At 35.2% G+C, this 22,500-nt stretch overlaps 1 long non-coding RNA gene and 2 other non-coding genes across 4 annotated transcripts in view; 1 reads left to right on the top strand and 2 right to left on the bottom strand.

Annotated features, from left to right (window-relative positions):
- The window catches only part of LOC137627730 (uncharacterized), a 281,697-nt gene that overhangs the window by 147,427 nt on the left and 111,770 nt on the right, over window positions 1-22,500 (top strand). Inside the window, exon 3 of one of the 2 annotated variants that reach the window (XR_011041211.1) lies at window positions 5,172-5,725. The exons of the other annotated variant lie outside the window; for it this stretch is intronic. This is a non-coding gene — a long non-coding RNA (uncharacterized lncRNA). Of the gene's footprint in view, window positions 1-5,171; window positions 5,726-22,500 lie in introns of those variants that run through there. 2 annotated transcript variants of the gene reach the window in all.
- TRNAT-UGU (transfer RNA threonine (anticodon UGU)) lies at window positions 5,182-5,253 on the bottom strand. The gene has a single exon. It is a non-coding gene; the product is annotated as a tRNA-Thr (tRNA).
- TRNAL-UAA (transfer RNA leucine (anticodon UAA)) lies at window positions 13,812-13,895 on the bottom strand. Its single transcript has one exon. It is a non-coding gene; the product is annotated as a tRNA-Leu (tRNA).

Here is a 22,500-nt window from a genome sequence, read left to right as displayed (position 1 = left end):
CGTCCAATACACCTTAAATTACACTAAGAACGCCTCTGTTTTCTGCGAAAGGATTATGGGTTATTTAATTGTACCGGAAATTTGCTTGCATACATTACTTTTCTTTTAAGATGAAATCATTAAATGTAATGATTAATAGTTGTTACTCTCGCAATTTGTAGAAAATGGGTATTAATTTTATTGTTCTTGCAGCAATCTCAGCGTTTGGTGCCGCTATTGCGTTCTAACTGCGGTAGATGGCAGCGAACGTCCGTTTATTTACATTGAATGCTCGTTGTGACAATGACTTTTTCTTCAAGTGAACATTTCCTTTTTATTATATCAATGAACAATTTAGTCATTTGTTCTGTCAATCAGTTCTCGCTCGTAACAAATCAGGTTTTAGTCCCAAATTATGAGAGGAAAAACTCGTACAATAGTTCTACTTCCTGGGCTGAATAGCTGCTCCAAGACTGAAGATTATTATAAATCCCGCGCTATATTTACTGCTTTGAAGATAAAGTTTTGGAATTAGAATTGAATTTCATTATGAAGGAAATTTGATCAGACAAGCCGACAAACCTAGGCAGATTTCTCATCTTTTCTCATTCATTTTTTATTTTTTACTCACTTCAAGATGGACGCTTTGTCTACGGCTGACAACATTTGAAAATTGAAAGTGTGGTCCGTGGAGCTCTTAATTATAAAAAATCTTGAAAAAGTTTTTCTCATTTATAATTTATTTTTGTTATGAATAATACATTTAACTGGAAACTTAAAATTTTAAGCTGACGGGTTAAACATGACATCGTCATTGAACTCCATTGTGATGCAGCAAAGCAAGTATAATGGACGATCCACGCTTGCAGCTGCCTCTCCACCTGGCGCTATTGTGACCAACCGGCAACCGGCTGTGTAGCTCGATCGCAGCTTTAAACCGTTCAAATAAGTTTTTTTTTTCTTTAACAAAATCTATTTAAAATACTCATTTTGAATTTCTTCAGTTTGAATTGATTTAGTCTTACTAGAATATTGTCCACTACTATTAAGGCCGCTTTTTTTTTTTTTTTTTTCCTCGAGCATGTTCATTGGAGGCTGTTTATTTAAGAAAAATTACTTTTCAATTTAGTTATCAAGTTCTCTTTTTCATTCCTTTAACAATATCGAATTTATTTATAGTGGAGTAATGTATTTTGATACAAAACATGAATGTCAGGGCTTTATTTTTTACCAAGTAATATGACATTTCAAATTTAAGAGTTCCTAAGATTAAGGGATTGGAAACTGCATCATTTTTCTTCCCTGAATGGGAAGGTGGGGGAGGACGCCAAATAATAGCTAATTGATGTTACCTGGTTAGCTTAACCCTGTAGTATAAAACCACTAGTAATCATGAGGAAGTTTGTCCTCTTAAGATGCAGTAAATTCTTTGTTTTCACTTTTTACATCTTGGCCATTTTTTGATGTAGTTCATTCTCTTTTGAGGGGAATATTTTGATTCCTTTGACTATTATTATTATTATTATTATCATTATTATTATTATTATTATTATTACTAGCCAAGCTACAACCCTAGTTGGAAAAGCCAGATGCTATAAGCCCAAGGGCTCCAATAGGGAAAAATAGCCCAGTGAGGAAAGGAGATGGAAATCAATAAATGATGAGAATAAATTAACAATAAGTCACTCTAAAAACAGTGACAACGTCAAAACAGATATGTCCTATATAAACTATTAACAACGTCAAAAACAGATATGTAATATATAAACTATAAAAAGACTGTCAGCCTGGTCAACATAAAAACATTTGCTCCAACTTTGAACTTTTGAAGTTCTACTGATTCAACTACCCGATTAGGAAGATCATTCCACAACTTGGTAACAGCTGGAATAAAGTTCTAGAATACTGTGTAGTATTGAGACTCATGATGGAGAAGGCCTGGCTATTAGAATAAACTGCCTGCCTAGTATTACGAACAGGATAGAATTGTTCAGGGAGATCTGAGTGTAAAGGATGGTCAGAGTTATGAAAAATCTTATGCAACATGCATAATGAACTAATTGAGGCAGATTTCATGAATAAATGGCCGATTTTGTGGTAAGCAAAGACTAAAGATTTGTATTTTGGTGTTCCCATGGAACTTTGATGTCTTTCTAATTATATCTTTAGCCAACTTAATTTTGATAATCTTTCGATGGGTTTGGCAGCGATTATTTGAGTTGTCCCTCAGCCTGTTTTGTATAAATTGAAATTTACTGAAAAATGGTTGAGTTGAAGTTACCTAAAGGGTTTTTGGGTTGATCCTTTATATATTACATTCCTACAAATCGGAAGTTAATGGTGTTATGAACCAGATTGGAATAAAATTTGTGTAGAACACTTGTTTCAGGTCACTATACAATCATTTTACGACCCTTAGTGTTTTCCTGATGCAAATTTGTCCCATATACAGCAGAATTGGGTTAGAGGGATCAGTGTATCTCAGTTAGTATGTAATAGAAATATCGTCAATTTTTTGCAGTGTCCTTTTAGCCCTTAGCTCCAATCACCCTTTAACCTTCTATTATACGTCGTTCCTGTTGGGGTTTCCCCAAGGTGCAATTGAACTCTGAATGGTCTCCATGGCCTTAGTGCTGGGCATCACAGCTTGAATTAAAAAGGATTGCTACGTTGTAATTTTAGATGCTGTTAAGCTTGTCAGAGTAATCTAAGTGTTTATATCTTTTGAATTGATGATTGCAGACGTGCTTATTTGGAGAATCAGGAGGCCTGTCATCTTTAGAAAGATAACAGATCAGATTTGACTTGGAATGATTATACTCAGCCAAGAGCTTTTACTCGGAAAGTTTATCCTACAGCAGAAAAGGAATACAATTTATCCGTAAAAGAAACCCTTTCTGGTACTATTCCAGGAAAATAGTGGTGGGCTACCCTTAAATATGCACTATTTGGTGTAGATGCAACTGTTCACCCTTTAATTAAACTAGATAGCTCTGTCATTCACTGTCCAAAGGAAGCAGGAAATGGTATTTTTAATTTTTTTTTATTTTGTAAAGACTGTAGATTTCTTATTTCCTAAGTTATTTGGTATTTCCTGCAAGTTAGCAAGAAAGGTTCATTTAGCATTTGCTGGAGAATTGGTAATGTTACTCAATTATGTAGATGTGTTTGTGGTAGCTCAAGTCCAGCTGATTACTGCCCAATTTCCACAACTCCTATATAATCTAAAGTTTATGAATGCCTTTTGGCAAAACGTCTATTTAGGTTTGCTGAAGGTGATCATCTGTTTCCTAGTTTGCAATTTGGTTTTTGTAAAGGCCTTGGAGTATGTAAGGCCCTTATTACAGTCTCCAACGCTGTACGTAAATCATTTGATTGTGAAGGTCGTATGATTGGCCTTGATTTTAGTGCTGCCATTGACTGTGTTAATCATGACGATGGGCACCGTAGGGAGTATAGGAATGTGATATTTGGTGTTTCTCAGGGTAGTGTTCTTGACCCATTACTTTTCATACTGTATATACACGTGAAATGGGGTATGGCCTGAAAAACAAGCTCGTTGCTTATGTAGATGATGCTACTCTCTTTGCATCAATTCTATCTCCTGAATGTAGGTCTTAGGCTGCTAAATCTTTTAATAGAGATCTAGCTAAAATTAGTGCATGGTGCATGAAGTTGAACCCTAACAAAACTCAAAATATGATAGTAAGTAGGTGGAGGACAGAGGTCCTCAACATCCTGATCTGAGCATTGGTAGTGTTTCTTTAACTTTTTATGATTCTTTTAAATTTTAGGAGAGATTCTTGATGACAAATTTATTATTGAGATACACACTTGGTCTGTTTCTTCTTCAATTACACAAAAAATTGCTTATTGAGAAAGTCTTTTAAGATTTTTAGTGATGAATTTTTTCTGAAGAGGCGTTTTAATTCTTTCATTTTGCCTTGTTTCAAATATTATTCTCTTGTCTGGTCTTCAGCTGCTGAATCTTATTTTGATTTGTTGGACAGAAACTCACGGTTTATTAAATTTTTTATTCATGATCTAGACATAATATCTGACACCATCGTTTAGTTAGATCTTTATGTATGTTGCATAAGATTTTGGATAATTCTGACCATTCTTCACATTCTGATCATCTGGGACAGTACCAATCTGTTCGTAATACTAGGTATGCAGTTAATTCCAATAGTCATGCCTTCTCCCCCATGAGGCTCAGTACAACACAGTATACTAGAAATTTTATTGCAGCCATGACCAGATTATGGAATGATTATCCTAAATCAGGTAGGTGAATATGTGGAACTTCCCTTTCTTCACTGGGCTATTTTTCTCTGTTGGAGCCCCTGGGCTTCTAGCATCCTGCTTTTTCAATTAGCATTATAGCTTAGCTATAATAGTACAGTTATAGTAATAACATTTGACTCTGGAGTTCGAAACAAGAATTTTGGCAGGAACGTTACTTCTTGGAAATATTTCGATGTCAGAAAGTTGTGTGAATTGTTGTAGGTCGTGTTTATGTGTATGATAAGATACACTTAGTATTTTCTTACCGATAGTAAAGAGAATTTTTGTAATTTTACAAATTACATATTGTCAAGTTCCCTACTAAATAGTGAAGTGTTCATTCACTTTATTTTCATATTTCTTCTTCTGATATTTTAAAAATTACATATGTAGAGTAGATGGTTTTGGGCATGCTTTTCGTACTCCCCAACTTTCAACTGGGCTCCACAAGGAACTAGAAGAGTTGGAAGGCCTATGCCCATATGGCTGAGAACTAAGAGGTGGGAAGTAGGAGATGACGAATGGATAAGTATTGATTTAAACGCTCAAGATAGAGACGATTGGCGAAATCTAACTAGAGGCCCTTTGCGTCGAAAGGTGTAGATGATGATGAGTAGATATCACTATTAATTTCGGCTAAGGCATTTTATTGATTGATTTACAGTCATTGATATGGATATGACAAAGTGATGCGGTAATTTGTTCATGGAGCAAGATACGGTTATCTTTGTTTTAACAAGAACATTAGCCATTGGGGACTTGTCAGGGTTGAGAGTGGCAAACGGTGGTAATTTCAGGTTGTATACCAAATATATTGGTTACGTAACGTCTTTTAATTAGTATTTTACCAGTTGTTTTGGCTACACAATTTGGCAATAAGGATAACTAAAGAATTTCCTTTCCAGGACATTCGCCTGCCCCCTGAGAGAATCGAACTCTCGACCCCTGGTTTACAAGACCAGTGCTCTGCCCCTGAGCTAAGGAGGCCTGAGAGTGAGGCACCGCCCTTTGAATATGTATTTTCATGACATATTTGAAGTGAGTTTTGATATAATCTGTAAGTCGAAAAATATTGTTCCCAGCACATCCTAATGCCATTTCTATCTCAATACATATATAGTGACTACCAATGAATTTGGTGTAGGTTTGACACTCATTTAATTAAACTTATTGATTTACCTGTATGTTGGCAAGAAAGTAAACCAGCTCGATTTTGGGATTCTTCCTTAGTTATGGGTATGTTTTCTAATCAATATATTTATGACATTACCACAGTATTAAATGGAAACAATTAGTTCACTCTCCTATTTTCATGAAATTAGTTATTATGGAATTTCTGTAAACAAGTTCACAAATTTAGCCGTTTTCCTCTTAATGTTTTTAATAATGTTAAAAACAATAACATGATTACCCGTGTTTTTTATGTAGGAAGTTTGTGTTCTTATTCCTCCCGTTTTGACGAGAGAATCTTGTCATATGACCAAATTAAAGCAGATATATCTTTTGAATGTCTTCAGATATATCTTTTGAATGATTCAGTTCTGCTGGAGGTCCTATATTCTATTTCCCTCGTGGAATTTATTTCAAGACAGTGTGTGTTTACTGCTTAGGATTTTTTCAACTTTACCTGGAAAAGTTCCAAGGATTTTTTTTTCCAGGTGATGTATTTGGAAATGGGAAAGGCTGATGACAAAGATGTTTGCCATAAATTATTACATGTTTGGTTTTTAGATTTATATTCCTTACAGCTATATTAATAATTAAAAGCAGACGAAGCAAGATTGGAGATTGAAATGCAAATGCTTTGGCGGCATTAAAACAAGTGAAGTCTAGTTTTGTTACATATATATATATATATATATATATATATATATATATACTGATATATATATATATATATATATATATATATATATATATATACTATATATATATATATATATATTTGTGTGTGTATATGAAGTCATATATATATATACATATATATATATATATATATATATATATATATATATATATATATATATATATATATATATATATATATATATATATATATATATATATATATATATATATATATACAGTATATGTATGTATATTTATAAATATAGATATGTATAATGTATATAATGCAAACAAGTCATACACACACATATATATACTGATAGTAAGGATAATGTTGATGATAACTAAGTAGCCACTTGACTATAGCAGTTAGTAACCTTCATAATGTTAGCGTTTGTCCTTGTCTCACGGTGTATTGCTCCTGATACCATGACTGTTGGAAATATATAATGAACATTTTTATTGAAATTTGTTTATAGGCATCGAAGGCAGATGCTTGGTGTTGTGACGGGCCGAGAGAAGGTTGTTACTCAAAGGCAGGTTGAAAGCAACTGAGTAAATTTATTATAGAACACTCTCCTTTATATACAAAAGCTCAAAGCAACAAGAAATTTCATGTTCAAAAATAGACACTGTTACAGAGGAGAAAAGCAGACATGTTTAATCTGGTTCATTTTAGTGCGTGGGAAGAGCGAAGATACAAGCATAATATATACACAAAATGAACTATGTACGATCGTGTGACACACGGTTGGTATAGTGTTATGGTTTCTTCATTTATAATCGAAAACTTTTAAAAGTAGATTATTTTATTTTATTGTCAATTTAGGAAGATGACCCACATTGCTGGTGTGCACCGAATCAGTCTGCGTTTCATCGTCTTTTGAGAAAATGGATCATTATGATTCACACGATACGTAATTAACCAATTTGGAGATATTCCAGGTGCTTTATCTAATCCTAAACTATTATTGGAAATTTATCGGCAATTATAATGATGATTATGATTATTCAATTTATAATTATTTGGATACACACGCTATCTATATGTATATGTATATATATATATATATATATATATATATATATATATATATATATATATATATATATATATATATATTGACGATATTAACAATGTTTGTGATCCCGTGCCTGTAAATGTAGGTTACGGTCATAATGATTGTGGTCGAACAGGTTTTTACGTATCTTTATTCCAGTATTTTTGCAATTCCTCTACCAGAAAACTTTCACACTATTTTGTAGCCCATTAGTATTTGAATTGAAAGAGGATCTTTATCTTTTAAACTGCTCCCATAGGAAGACCCTAATTAGACGGGAGTGGAAGAACATGTATGAGGCCTTTGTCCAGGAGTAGATGCGGTTGATGATGATATTTATATATATATATATATATATATATATATATATATATATAAATAAGGAGCTCTGAAGTTTTTTTTTAATTTTAAATTTTTTCAGTTCTCTTTTTTCACTTTCTAATAACCTAGAAATATAATTTTTAAATAACTAATCGTTATTTTAGCTTAAACCTCACATATAAAAAGAATTGTAAAACGTAATCAGTATCAAGTATTTAGAATAGTAGTGTTGAAACAGTGCCGTAGTGATCGGAATAAATGAAAAGGAATAAGTTTTTTTTTTTTTTTTTTTAAACTAAGGCTTACTTTGGAGAATCTGAAGAAATTGCGAAAATACGAAGATTCCTGTAGGAAACACGACGCTACGAAGTCAATCGCCTTTAATGAAAATTGCTTGGGAGAGAGAAGCTGTCCCAAAAGCATATATATTAGACACACACACACACATACACACACACACACATATATATATATATATATATATATATATATATATATATACTGTACATACAGAAGTATGCTGCCTCAAGTTATTAATTTGGGTTGATGGATTGAGTATTTTATTTTAAAGGTTTACTGATGTGGAGGATGGATAAAATGGAGAGTTGCCTGATACCAGAATAGAAGAGGTTATTGCAGTAGTTTGAGAATGTTCTAGTAATTAACTGTTGACAACATAAAGGGGCCAGTTAAAAGGTTGAAGAATGTAGGGACACCAATGGCTGATGAAGCTACAAGTAAAATCCCGCTGTATGGTCTTGATATTTGTAGAACAGATGTTAAACAAGGTTTGTTAAGTATACCTGGATCAGAGGAAGATTTTGAAGTAATGATTTGGTATAGCTGTCGTTCTACTTATTAATGTAAAAGTTATCAGTGACTTTAATACTTAAAAGAACTTAATATTACTTGGTATATAAAGGTATGTGTATTGTAGGATTTTGATTAATAAAGTAATTCCAATGACAAAAGAATGGAACAGTGTAGGGTTAAACAAGGAAGAGGATATGATGATACAATGTTAGTTCTGAATCAAATATGCCAGATGCTTAAAAGCAAGGGAAACTTTTTATATGTAGTGTACATAAATCTAGGAAACACTTGTGATGAAAAGGGACGGATAGGTAATGTAGGGTTTAGCAGTGGAGGCGGATAATAGTTAATGTAATAATGGTTGTAGTTTACTGAGAAACATTTCCTATTTGTGTCGACTTTATACACTTAATACAGATTTAATTCTATTTTTTATCAATTTTAATCTTTTAAAGACAATTTATTATGAGCATGATCAAGCATATACAGTCGACTTCAATTTTGGAAGTAGACCAGAGGCTGGTAGAAATTAGTGTGTAAAATGGAAACTCTTATTCATCATATGAACCTTTAAACAGAGGGGTGCCCCAGGGGAGTGTACTTGGCCCAATCTTATTCTGTATCTATACTATCGGACTATCGAAAATACTACAAAGGCATGGTGTGAAGTTCAAACTATTTGCGGATGACACACAAATGATAGAGACGACACTACTGAAACTCTAAACCGGATCCTTGATAGTGTTAGAGAATGGATGACAATTAAACACATAAAATTAAATGAGAACAAAACTGAGTTTATGGTGGTGGGAAAGAGAAACAGTGTGAGAAATTTGGGTGATATTCAGATAAACATAAATAACGACTCAGTGCCGATATCTAGTAAAGTTCGTGATCTAGGTGCATTTCTTGACTGCAACTTGTCTCTCAATGCCCAAATAAATAATGTAGTAAAAACTGTTTGTTATCATCTAAAAAATATTGCTTTTATAAAAAAATTACCTGGATGAATGTTCCGTTAAGAAACATGTGATAAACTATGTGATTGACTACTGTAACTCCATCTACTACAATCTACCAAAAGTACAACTTAAGAAATTACAAAACATAATAAACAGAGGAGCAAGGTTGATAAAAGGTGTCCCACCTAGAGAAAGGATCACCCCTTGCTATTTGATCTACATTGGTTGTCGATTAAAGCGAGAATTGAATTTAAAATATGTACAATAACCCAACAAGTTATCAGAACCGGTCGTCCAAAATATCTAAGAGAATTGCTACATATTGTGCAGCCAACAAATCGTCCTGCCACGAAACAGGTTACAGATGGTTTCAAACTACTGTATTAGAACCTAGATGCATGTCTACTGCAGGTTCTAGAGCCTTTAAATATGTGGCCCCGAGACTATACAATAGGCTCCCACGAGACATCCGAATAATGGAAGATATTAAGGCTTTCAAGTGGAAACTGAAGACTTTCTTATTCTACAAGTGTTTCGGCAGTGATGGTCCAACAGTAAGCGAACAATACGCATTGTAAAATGTGAAATGCTCCCGATTGAATATCATTAAATGACCATATAGGTCGTGTAGAGGGTAGGGTTGCCATGCTATACAGGACCAGATAAACAGCCCTTGAAGTAAAGTGGATGTTGGGAGAATGGAAGCAGTATATATATATATATATATATATATATATATATATATATGTATATATATATATATATATATATATATATATATGTATATATATATATATATATATATATATATAGTATATATATATATATATATACTGTATATAGTATATATATGTATATATATATATATATATAGTATATATATATGTATATATATATATATATATATATATATATATATAGATAGATAGATAGATAGATAGATAGATATTGATTTGGAACTAAGTATACCTGACAATTTTAAGAGAAAAAAAGGGGGTCATTAAGTAGATGAAACAAAAAAGGTAGCAAGTTGTTTGAAAAACATGGACTTTAATTATCTTTGGAACACAAAATGGATCCAAATCACCAGTATGAAATTTGAGTTTGATTGTTGATCTTTAATGAAATAAATATCTCATCATATGCAAACAATGAAGGTCACTAAGTTGGTAGAAAGTGTTTGCTGGTCATAGTTTGGATGGAAAAGCTGGATGGTATCAACTGATTTATTTACACGCAAATTTAAGGTACAACCACTCCTTATAAGTGGAAAGGTAGAAGTATACATTTACATCTAAAAAGGTACACGATTACAATCCAGGTGTGTTTCTGCACACTTAGTAAACTCTTGGAATATATTTTATATCCAGAAACAGAACCATTTTAATCATCTGAATTGAACACTTGCAATAATCTTTATTAAATGTAAGCTTCTAATTTAAAGATGAAGTGCCATCATTCCTGGAATTATCTTGTGTTTGTTGTAAGGCCGTTTTCATGCCATCCATGGGAGGTCACATAGTGCAGAGGTGAAGTCTGCAGTGATGAATAAGCAATTGTATGGTTTACCGTCGAATACTACTTCCATGTTTCTGGTTCCATATACCTTTAGTAAGACACAATTTGTGGTAGACACATTGAGGGTGTTGGGAATGGGATTTAATCGTTCGTTCAGGGTGGCTGGAACGAACGATTTGCTTACACGTATGGATTAGGAATTTCGTGTCGTAACGTTGATGGTGTGTGGCAGCCAGTGTTATGGGTGGTTGAGTGGGTTCTGCCAATGTTTGGGCAAGGTGTACCTCATCTACCAATTGTAGAAAATCCTCGAGGGTCATGGTGAATGCATTAGGAATTACCACAACTGTTTTATGTGGTAACGTATTCAGGAGGACTTATCACACAAAGTCTATCACGTCTCTTTTTGGGTATTGGTGGCAGATATTGTTACTAGTCATTGAAATAGCTTTTAGATTTGTGAGGGTCGATGATATATTGCCATTACTATGTTGTACAGAAATTTTCTGTCTCTGAGAGCTGGGGACATAGTTGGGCTTTCAAAGTTTCGTATGCGACAGTGGTGTTTGGCTCGGCTAACCATTCTGCTATATCAGTATGATGTAAGCTTTTCTAGTCAACAATTTGATCTTTGACCTAAAGATAGTTTCTGCGACAAAGAACCATGCCCCTGGTTTGTTTTGTGGAAGGAGGCAGGTGGACAGAAGGAGCATTGGTAATTTCGTCGGGAAAGTTGGTGGTGTCAGGCATTTTCGGTCATTCCAAGGTTGCTAATCTACTGGTCATGGTTTTAACGGAAATGCTAGCTGGGATTGACTGATTTATTTACACAGAAATCATATATACAGACACCCCTTACGAGCAAAGAGGCAGAAGGAAACATTTACATAGAAAAAGGTACATGATTACAATCCAGGTATTTTTTTCCATACTTAGTAAACTCTTGGAAAATATTTTATTTTTTTAGGAACAGGACCATTTGATTCATCTGAATTGAACACTTATAATATTCTGTATAGAAAATAAATTTCTTTTTTAAAGATAAAGTTCCATCATTTCTGGAATTATAAGAAATATCTTCAATATCATCTTGTGTGTATTGTAAGTCCATTTTTATGCCGTCCATGCGAGGTCACGTGATGCGAAGGAGACATCTGCAGTGATAAATATTCTACTTTATGGTTTGCCAGTGAATACTACTTCTATATTTCTGGTTTCATATATCTTTAATCTTTAGTAAGACATGGCATCTACATTGTGGTAGACACACTGATGGTGATGGAGTGGGATTCAGTCATTTGTTCATGGTGGCTGGGACGCACGATTTGCATGCCCACGTATTGACAAGGAATTCTGTGTTGGACATCTCGTCAGTGATGTAGAGATGGGGTAAAGGTCTTTTTTCGTTTCCTGAAAGAAAGACAGCAATAGTCAGACTCATTTTCCTGCATGAGGCAACCGTTCTGGCCATTGCTGACTGTTAATCGGTTGGAAGTTTTTTGACTGCATGCACCCGTCCTCACACTTTCAAGCCTCACTCCTGAATCTCCAATAAAAGAAACAAAGGTCCTTCACTGGTGTGGTGGCTACTTGATAGATTGCTTGTGTTCCTTGATTGGTGTACAGAGCAGCAGGGAAATCTGGCTTGCCCTCTGTTTTCTTTGTCACTTTGAGGTTGATGGTGTGTGGCGACCAGTGATACAGATGGTTGAGTGGGTTCTCCCGATGTTTGAGCCAGGTGTACCTCATCTACTAATGTGAAGGTCGTTGATCTATGGCCATTATTACGTTGTCCAGAAATTTTCTGGGTCTGAGGGCTGGGGGCATAGTTGGGCCTTCAGTGTTTCGTATGTGAGGGTGGTGTTTGGCTCGGCTAACCATTCTGCTATTCCAGTTTGTGGTAAGCTCTTCGTGACGATGGTGTCATGTTCTTTGACTTGAAGATAGTTTCTGTTTTGTAAGGAAGCAGGGGGACAGAAGGAGCATCGATGATTTCGTCGGGAAAGTTGGTGGTGTCGGACATTCCCGGTCCTTCCAGGATCGCCAATTTGCTGGTCGTGGGCTTGACGGAAATGCTAGCTAGGATTAACTAATTTATTTACACAGAAATCAGATATATAGCCATGAGCGAAACGGCCGAAGGAAACATTTACAAATAAAAAGGTACATGATTACAATCCAGGTATGTTTCTGTACACCTGGTAAACTCTGGGAATATACTTTATTTACAGGAACGGAACCATTTGAATTATCTGAATTGAACAATTACAATATTCTTTATTAAATATAAGTTTCTGTTTTAAAGATAGAGTACCGTTAATCATGGAATAAACAAAAGTATATTCAATATTGTCTTTTGTTTGTTGCAAGTCCGTTTTCATGGCGTCCACAAGAGGTCATGTTTTGGTGACCAGAATATTGTTGTGAGGTGTTGGGAAACGGTTCTTACAAGTGTATAATTTGGAAATTTAAGAAATAAAACTTACGAAGGCTGAGGGGAGTTAGGTAGGGTGAAAAGGGAATTGGAATGGAAGGACCTTGATATCCAGGAGGTAAAAGACTGCATGTAAAATGGTAGTGAAGACTGTATAGCCTACAGAGCTCTTATTTAGTGAGACAGACATACTGTCGATATACCTTATTAGTATGTATAGGAAGCAGATGATTTTGTGAACATGTTTTTACACTGGGGCATCATCTACAATTACGCTGGTCAAGTTTTGATTTGGTGGTTAAGCTATTGTATTGGTGTCTCTCCAGGGTCTTTCTGTGAAAGGGAAAGGTTTAAAACTGATTTTTTTTTTTTCAGAAACATGTTGTGAATAACAATAACTTAATAATTAATTTTTTATTCCAATGCTTATTATCACTCTTGTACACAGATCTCAAATCATGTACCATAAAAAGTGATTAATTGGAAAACCAATAAGGAAAAGTCTTACTTTGAATATTGGAGATTCCTCCATTATATATCTTGTTGATTTCATATAAATCATCAACAAGTAAAAGGTACCACTGGGTCTGTCAGGTGTGGGGTTCGAACCCACGCACTCTCACGAGTACCAGAGCTTAAATCTGGCGCCTTAGACCACTCGGCCAACCTGACTATGCATGGCGACGACAAAGACGATTTTAAAAATTCCAAAGTGCCGGTATTGTATGTTACAATAGCCATTATTCTCAAGTCATAACGTTTCTTATTAAAACATTATTGTAAAGGTATCCCCACACACAGGGTGCTCAAAATATTTAAAAGTGCAGCGGGAAACAAAGATTATGCATGACATATAAGGTATATAGTACAATGATGATGTGTCTCCTCACGTTGCCTTGATTCAGTCTGCTCTCTGATTAAGGCCTCGGCGTCCTGAGTTACGTAAGGGGATGCTAGGTCATTGTCCCCGACAAGGAAGTTAAACCTCCTTGATATGAAGAGAAAAAAAAACGACCTATTTAGGAATACCAATGTGAACCGATAGGTTATCTTTTAAAGCATTTTTTTTTATGAATTACCATTATTCAATATAAAGGCACTGTTCATTGATAACATTTTACGCTTTGTTGTAAAAATCTATTGATATAATACACAAATGTAATAAGAGTTTGGAATTCATTGCAGATAGCGGGGATAATGAAGAAGATATTCATTTATCAATCGTTTTGCAAATAAAATCTTTTATTTTATTGCATCTATCACTATCAGACAGGATTCTTGTGACCATAGGAGTCAAGATTGGAAGTTAAAAAAGCAACATTTTAAACTATTGAAATTTACAATTTTCGTATGTTGTTACTTTTATGTTCTGTCTTTAGAATGTTGTCCCACCACTTTCTGTATATAATATGTGTAGGTGCCCCGGATTATGGGGAATTTAAACTACTAAATTTAAGCAGATCATTATACAGTAGGCTTACGTAGAGGGTTCCGATGTAACTTATCGTTAGCTGAGACCTTTTCTTAATTACCGTCTTAGTCACGTCTCTCTCTCTCTCTCTCTCTCTCTCTCTCTCTCTCTCTCTCTCTCTCTCTCTCTCTCTCTCTCTCGAATATTTAGTGTAAGATCCCGTTTTCCTACAGTTTGAAAGGAAGTCTCCCTCCCACTGAAATCCGCTGTTCTTGATGGTGCCTTCCTTACCATTTAAGTAAACATTGATATCAAGATGTTTTTTAACTTCCAAAAGTGCTCCGTGGGGTTTTGATAAACTTATTAGAATCTTGTAATCTTTTCATACTACAGTTTTCCAATGATTTATGCTCTTTTGAAAGTCAATTAAGAATTTCTCATCACTTCAAAGATTGATTGATTGATTGATTATAAGTTATCTGGCATCCTGACTTCTAAGGTCATTGACGCCGACCACTTCAAAGAGAATTCTGATAATACCAATATCTTATTTACTTATAATTGGACAGAGCTCTATTAAGAAATAAGCTTATTACTTCCATTATGTTTTCTTTTCCTTTTTGTTGGCGAGGGGTAGCCTATTTACGTTGATGGCAGGCTAAGTGAAGTTATTTAGTTTATTTTGAACTTGGTATGTTTAAGATTATCCTATCATCATGATTGTGATAGTGTACCGTAAATTGATCATATTTTTGCCTATGAAGATATGATTTAAATGCTAATTGTTTCTCCTTGGGTTTCTGCCGTGAAGTGTTGACGCCCATACACACGCAATAATCTTTCTGCGCCTTTCACGGTTGTGTTCAGCCCTTCTAGAGATAAAGCAAGTTACTCCATTTCTGGTCAACAATGACTCCCCTTGCCCCATCCGCCCGCCTTTGACCACAAAGGAAAACTTTACCACACATTGAGCAACAAACCCAAAACAATCCTTAAATGGGATCTTTGTTACCATACATTTGCCAACTCCTTTCTTTGTGATTTTTATAAAATTTCGCATTCTAATTGATCTATGAACAAAGAGTTCGTAGATTAGTTAGGGTGTTAATATCTTCATGATTTAACCAAGACATTATGTCAAAAAATTCTTTGCTATTTGCTTTAAGAATAATAAATCAAAGAAGAGGGCAATTAAGTTATTCATTCTCTCAGTGGGTGTTTCAGCTTCCCCTCCCCCCCCCCCCAAAAAAAAAAAATAGTTTGGTCCATTACAGATTGGCGACTCCATATTACCCTTGAGATTAAGTTCAATATAATGGCAATAAAACAATGCTGTCTTTTACATTAGGTTCGAATTCTCCGTGGAATGCTTTTCAATTGTTAATTAGAATATACCAAATACCATTACTTCCAAGATATTTATAACTAGTGAGGAGCAGGGGTACATAACCGTTCTCTTGGGGTAGGGCAATGGCCAGACATGTCATACTTAAGGTTTTGGAAAGATATTAAAAATGGAACATAGTTTCAAGGCCAATGCAATGAGGTCAGACGGACAGAACTGTCACTCTCTCTCTCTCTCTCTCTCTCTCTCTCTCTCTCTCTCTCTCTCTCTCTCTCTCTCTCTCTCTCTGACTGTATTGTCCTTGCATGGTTTAAACGCCAGTGGGGCATCGCCGTATTTAGAGAATTACCATAAGAATAATGACATTATCAGTGACCTTAAACTAGCGGTTCTTGACTACCACGCCCTCATTTAAAGTTGGTTATTGCATATCCATTCAAATAGGTAACATTCCCATTCAGTTTTTACATTGAGCAGGAACTAAGTAGAAATGATATAGGTACACAACAGATTATATACTGAGGTTATTCTCTTTAGTTAGATACTTGGCACGGGTTATAGGGGACCCGTCGCTGAATGATATGATTTATTATTATTATTATTATTATTATTATTATTACTAGCAGGTGTAACTCGGGACGGATATTGTTTTATGAGATCGGCATTGTCCCTTGTTGATGTCGCTCACTATCACACAGGTCACTGTAATGTTGCTAGATTTAACAGCATATTTAATATGTTACCATGAAATTTGGCAGGAATAGAAAATCTACGTTTCACGTCAATCCCTGAAATTTTCAATTGGATACGTATATTATTCTAAGAACAATTTACTCCACCGCTGAAAATAATAATTCAACCCATACCAAAATAAACGTATGATATGGCTTTTCTATAGTAGATATCAACATGAAAATTGGTATGGACAAAGTAAAAATACATCCCATACATCCCTGAAAGTTTAATTTAGATATGTGAGGTATTCTACGAGTAATTTACGGCGCCACCGAAAATCAGCTTCCCGCGGATATCGAAAAATGGCTACTGTGACTTTTCTATGGCAAGTATCAATACGAAAATTAGTATGAATGTAGTTCACATAACACCCATCAAACCCTGTGAAAATCATTTGGATATCTGTAAAACTCAAGGAGTAGTTTGCTCCGCCTCACTGATTTTTTAGCTAAAAGCCGTCACACACGAACAAAAGTGACAGCCAGGACATGCCTATAGCAGGTATAAACATAAAAAATTGGCAGAAACAAAGCTCATGTATATCTCCAAGTAATCCCTTATTTTCATTTGAATATCTTTGTTGGTATAGGAGTTACTGACTCCGCTGCTGAAAATAGCTGCTCCCCCCACCCCTCTCCAAAATCTATGGTTAAGGAATAACTGGGCTGCGGGTTAGGTGAGATATATTTAAAACATTTGGCCTTTCATATAAGGTCACTTACTTTGTTCGTGACAATTATTATTAATATTCAAGGTATAACCATCGTTGGAAAAGCAGGATGATATAAACCCAAGGGCTCCAACAAGGAAAAAGTAACCCAGTGAGGAAACGAAACAAGGAAATGAATAAACTACAAGAGAAGTAATGAATAATTAATATAAAATCTCTTAAGAACAGTAACAACATTAAAACAGATCTTTCATATATAAACTATAAAAATAGACATGTCACTCTGTTCAACATAAGAAAACTTTAGCTGCGTGTTTGAACTTCTGAAGTTCCACCGATTTAACTATCTGATTAGAGAGATCATTCCACAATTTGGTCACAGCTGGAATAAAATTTTTCTAGAATATCGTGTAGTATAGAGCCTCATGATGAAGAAGGCCTGACTTAGAATGAACTGCATACCTTAGAATGAACTGCATACCTAGTATTACGAACAGGATTGTACTGCCCAGGAAGATCGGAATGCAAAGGATGGTCAGAATTAGGAAAAATCTTATGCAACAGGAAAAACGAATTAATTGAACGACGGTGCCAAAAATTAATATCTAGATCAGGAATAAGAAATTTTGACCGTATGTTCCTGTCTAACAATACTCGAAACTACTATCGTTTCCAGAGGCCGTGTAATAGTGTTTTTCCCAAATATCTAACAAACCGGCTTATGAATTTCCATGAAACTACAGCAATGAATGTTTCAAACATTGGCCTAATTTTTGGTGGTACAATGAATTGACAGATGTGCTTAATTAACCCGTTTACTCTTAGAAAAAAGAGGAACTTCTTCCCTTCCTTCAGAGCGTTTCGAAGAAGTGTTACTTAATCACGTAACTGTGACGTAGAGGTTCCCCCAACCCTTCCCTTCGGTGTTTACACCTATGGCTATCCTAGTACTCCCCCCCCCCCCTTCCTTCTTGCCTTCTTTCCTTCATTCCCTTTGTTATTAGGCTACCGAGTATATCCCTGTTAGGAAAGACTGTACTGCACATATAAAATGAGCCGGAAGAGCAATAAAATGTTATATTGTGGTAGATAATGATTAGATGGTTAACACAAATTATCAAACATAATAGAAGAGGTTTAAAACAGGGGTGTGGAATCGCACTGAGAGATATTCTACTCGGACTCCTACAAATTTTAGATTTGCGACTAAAAAATAAAATAAAATAAAAAAATAAAATAAAAACATTAGTAGAAATAGAAAACAATTTTTTCCATGAGAGTGTTGTATATTTGAAATGATGTTATTGGGGCAAGACTGGAGCAGGATTCAGAAATAATTTCACCGACTTCGACTCCTACCTCAGAGCCCTTTTAGTACATCCAAGGAAATCATCGGCAGCAGTTGTAGTAGTAGCTCTGAACTATTTCATATAGATTCGACTTTAGTCATGGCAAATAAGTTGCTTTGTCCTCGCCATTGCAAAACTACAATTGCACTGAAACTCTTCACCATTTACAACAGAGAGAAAGAAAGAAACCGCCTGAAAATTAGTATAAATCGTTACAAAAAGTATGACTTTAATAAGTACATGATATATTGCAATATACTGTTAGCCATATATATATATATATATATATATATATATATATATATATATATATATATATATATATATATATGGATAAATATCAACACAACATCGTGTTCAAATAGAAATAAATTTCTACCTCATACTTGGGATCGAACGCTAGCCCCTTCTAGTGAAAGGCCAGGTCGAAACCAACCATGTCACGAGAGCCCATAAAAGAAATTGGAACCTGACGCTAACAGCTGTCCGAGGATTTACCTGGTGAGACATCAGTCTCTTACCAGCGAGTTTTACCCAATTTCCCAGGCCACCACGTGACACAATTGGTAGTAATTCATTCAAATTACCCCTAATGAGTCAATATGGATAAATATCAACACAACATCGTGTTCAAATAGAAATAAATTTCTACCTCATACTTGGGATCGAACGCTAGCCCCTTCTAATGAAAGGCCAGGTCTAAACCAACCATGTCACGAGAGCCCATAAAAGAAATTGGAACCTGACGCTAACAGCTGTCCGAGGATTTACCTGGCGAGACATCAGTCTCTTACCAGCGAGTTTTACCCAATTTCCGGGGCCGCCACGTGACACAATTGGTAGTAATTCATTCAAATTACCCCTAATGAGTCAATATGGATAAATATCAACACAACATCGTGTTCAAATAGAAATAAATTTCTACCTCATACTTGGGATCGAACGCTAGCCCCTTCTAATGAAAGGCCAGATCGAAACCAACCATGTCACGAGAGCCCATAAAAGAAATTGGAACCTGACGCTAACAGCTGTCCGAGGATTTACCTGGCGAGACATCAGTCTCTTACCAGCGAGTTTTACCCAATTTCCCGGGCCACCACGTGACACAATTGGTAGTAATTCATTCAAATTACCCCTAATGAGTCAATATGGATAAATATCAACACAACATCGTGTTCAAATAGAAATAAATTTCTACCTCATACTTGGGATAGAACGCTAGCCCCTTCTAATGAAAGGCCAGGTCGAAACCAACCATGTCACGAGAGCCCATAAAAGAAATTGGAACCTGACGCTAAAAGCTGTCCGAGGATTTACCTGGCGAGACATCAGTCTCTTACCAGCGAGTTTTACCCAATTTCCCGGGCCACGTGTCACGTGGTGGCCCGGGAAATTGGGTAAAACTCGCTGGTAAGAGACTGATGTCTCGCCAGGTAAATCCTCGGACAGCTGTTAGCGTCAGGTTCCAATTTCTTTTATGGGCTCTCGTGACGTGGTTGGTTTCGACCTGGCCTTTCATTAGAAGGGGCTAGCGTTCGATCCCAAGTATGAGGTAGATATATATATATATATATATATATATATATATATATATATATATATATATATATATATATATATATATATATATATTATTTCAAAATTAATCAAATGGCCGATGTCAATGCCCTTATATGAAACATCTTTTAGAAGTCTACTTTCTAAGGAATTCAAGCTACTCTCTCTGGTGAAATTGATATGATAAATTATATCAAACAATGCTCTCTGTCATTTTCTTCCTGGCAATTGATGTATCGAGTAACCTGTGTTGTATGGAAGAATGAGTCCTACGGCTTAACCTAAAGAAAACTATATTTCTATTGCTTTACCAACACTCGCTTGAAGTGCGAAGTGTAGGGTTAGCATGGCTTCTTTCGTCTCCTGTCATAAGTCTCATTCTTGATCTTCAATGTAAGTGAGTGGGTAAGATATAAAACGTTGGTCTTGTGTTTAGGTAAAGTCTAAAGTCACGAATCACATTACCAGGTATGCTGAACTTTTACTGACAAAGAATTTCGTATTGCTTGGGGTAGGTCATATGACAATTATCTATGGAGTTAAACAGGCGTTTAACAATTCGGGGGATGGGAGGTACAGGGGAAGAAACGTTATAACAACGTCACCGAGGGACGTCATCACTTTTGCGAATGTGTGGGTGGCTAAGACTGGCTTTAGCCTCATTTGCTTGAGTAAAAAAGTTAATGAAACGTAATTGGCAAGGCACAGTATTTCTCAAAATTAAGCCATTGTATGAAGCGCTCCCTGCTTTGATATTGTACCAACCGTGTTTCACACAATTGTACATAATTCCTTTTGTATATATTATGCTTGTATCTTCGCTCTTCCCTCGCACTAAAACGAACATGAAAATTCATGTCTGGTTTTTCCTCTGTAATATTGTCTGTCTTGTGAACTTGTTATGTCCTGTTGCCTTGAGGTTTTGTATATAAGGAGAATGTTCTACAATAATATAACTCAGTCGTTTCCAACTTGCCTTTGAGTTCACAGCCTTACTCGGCGCCGTCACAATATCATGGAAATCCATCGGTTATTTTAGGAGCTATTTAAAAAAAAAACACTATTACACGGCCTCTGGAAACGTTAGTAGGTAGAATGAAAATTACAAACTTCAAAATAGATTGATCCCCGAAAATCTTAAAAGACTTTCTCACTAAGCCATTTTTTGTGCAATTGAATAAGAGACAGACTGAATGCGTTTCTCAAAAGTAGATCACAGTTTGGACTGTTTATTAATCTCCCTCAACGTGTACCCCTTTATTTTTCTGTAATATGTCCAAATAATATGTCTTCTTATACATTGTTTATTTAACAACTTTACAATTTAAGTTATAGTAAATCAAAATTGTTAGTGATAACTTAAAAACATCACGTGCACACATGTTTAATTGCCTTATTATTTACTCATCAAGGTATGGAAGTTGGCGATATTTGGAGTAATAGAGAAAATACCGGTCACAGTAATTGTTTCTGTCAAAGATATTGGATGTCTTTCGTTGATATCATTGCGTCGAACGTAGTCGTAGTGCATGCGTATTGTTATAGTCAGCATCACTACATTTAAAATTTAAAGGAATTTGTGTATTTAATCGCCGTTTGTTTACTTGACCAAGGAAGTAGAATTTTTTCTTACAAATATACAGTAAAAATTTGTTAGCCAGATGGACCATGTCTTTACCGGAAGGAGGACATGCCAGTATAAACTTGATGGATGTTTGTAAACCAATCCCTCGAGAGATTGAATATTGATCTCAGTACTCGGTCGGTTCGATTAGTTCTTTGTGCTATATACTTCTAGAATACTAAGATTTCTGTCTCGCTTTAGGATTGTTATGCCATCTTTCTATCCATTCAGCCGAAAATCCTATTTGCCGTAAGCTCAAGAATTGAAGGGTTGAGCTCTGTTGTGACAAGGCTGGGAATGGTCATCCGGTTCTATATTCTTTTCGTTCACCCTGCAGACGTAGAAGTATCTAATTTTGTTCCTTACCGTTGGGAAAGACAGCCTTGGATTTATTAAAATTAATTAAAGCTGAAAGATGGTCGAATGTACAGGTTTGGAGAAAATAGCAAGAATTTGTAATGTGTAATTTTAGAATAATACCATGAGCTACCTTCATGTAGTTTTATTACTATTTTATTGTAACTGTTGATACTGAGGCAGAAAGTTCTACATCATTTATTCCAATTGTGTTTATACTGCTGATGCT

The sequence above is a fragment of the Palaemon carinicauda genome, chromosome 2, assembly GCF_036898095.1.
Source record: "Palaemon carinicauda isolate YSFRI2023 chromosome 2, ASM3689809v2, whole genome shotgun sequence".
Lineage (NCBI taxonomy): Eukaryota > Metazoa > Arthropoda > Malacostraca > Decapoda > Palaemonidae > Palaemon > Palaemon carinicauda.
The sequence above is the reverse complement of the archived record's forward strand: the minus strand, read 5'-3'. Positions and strand labels throughout refer to the sequence as shown.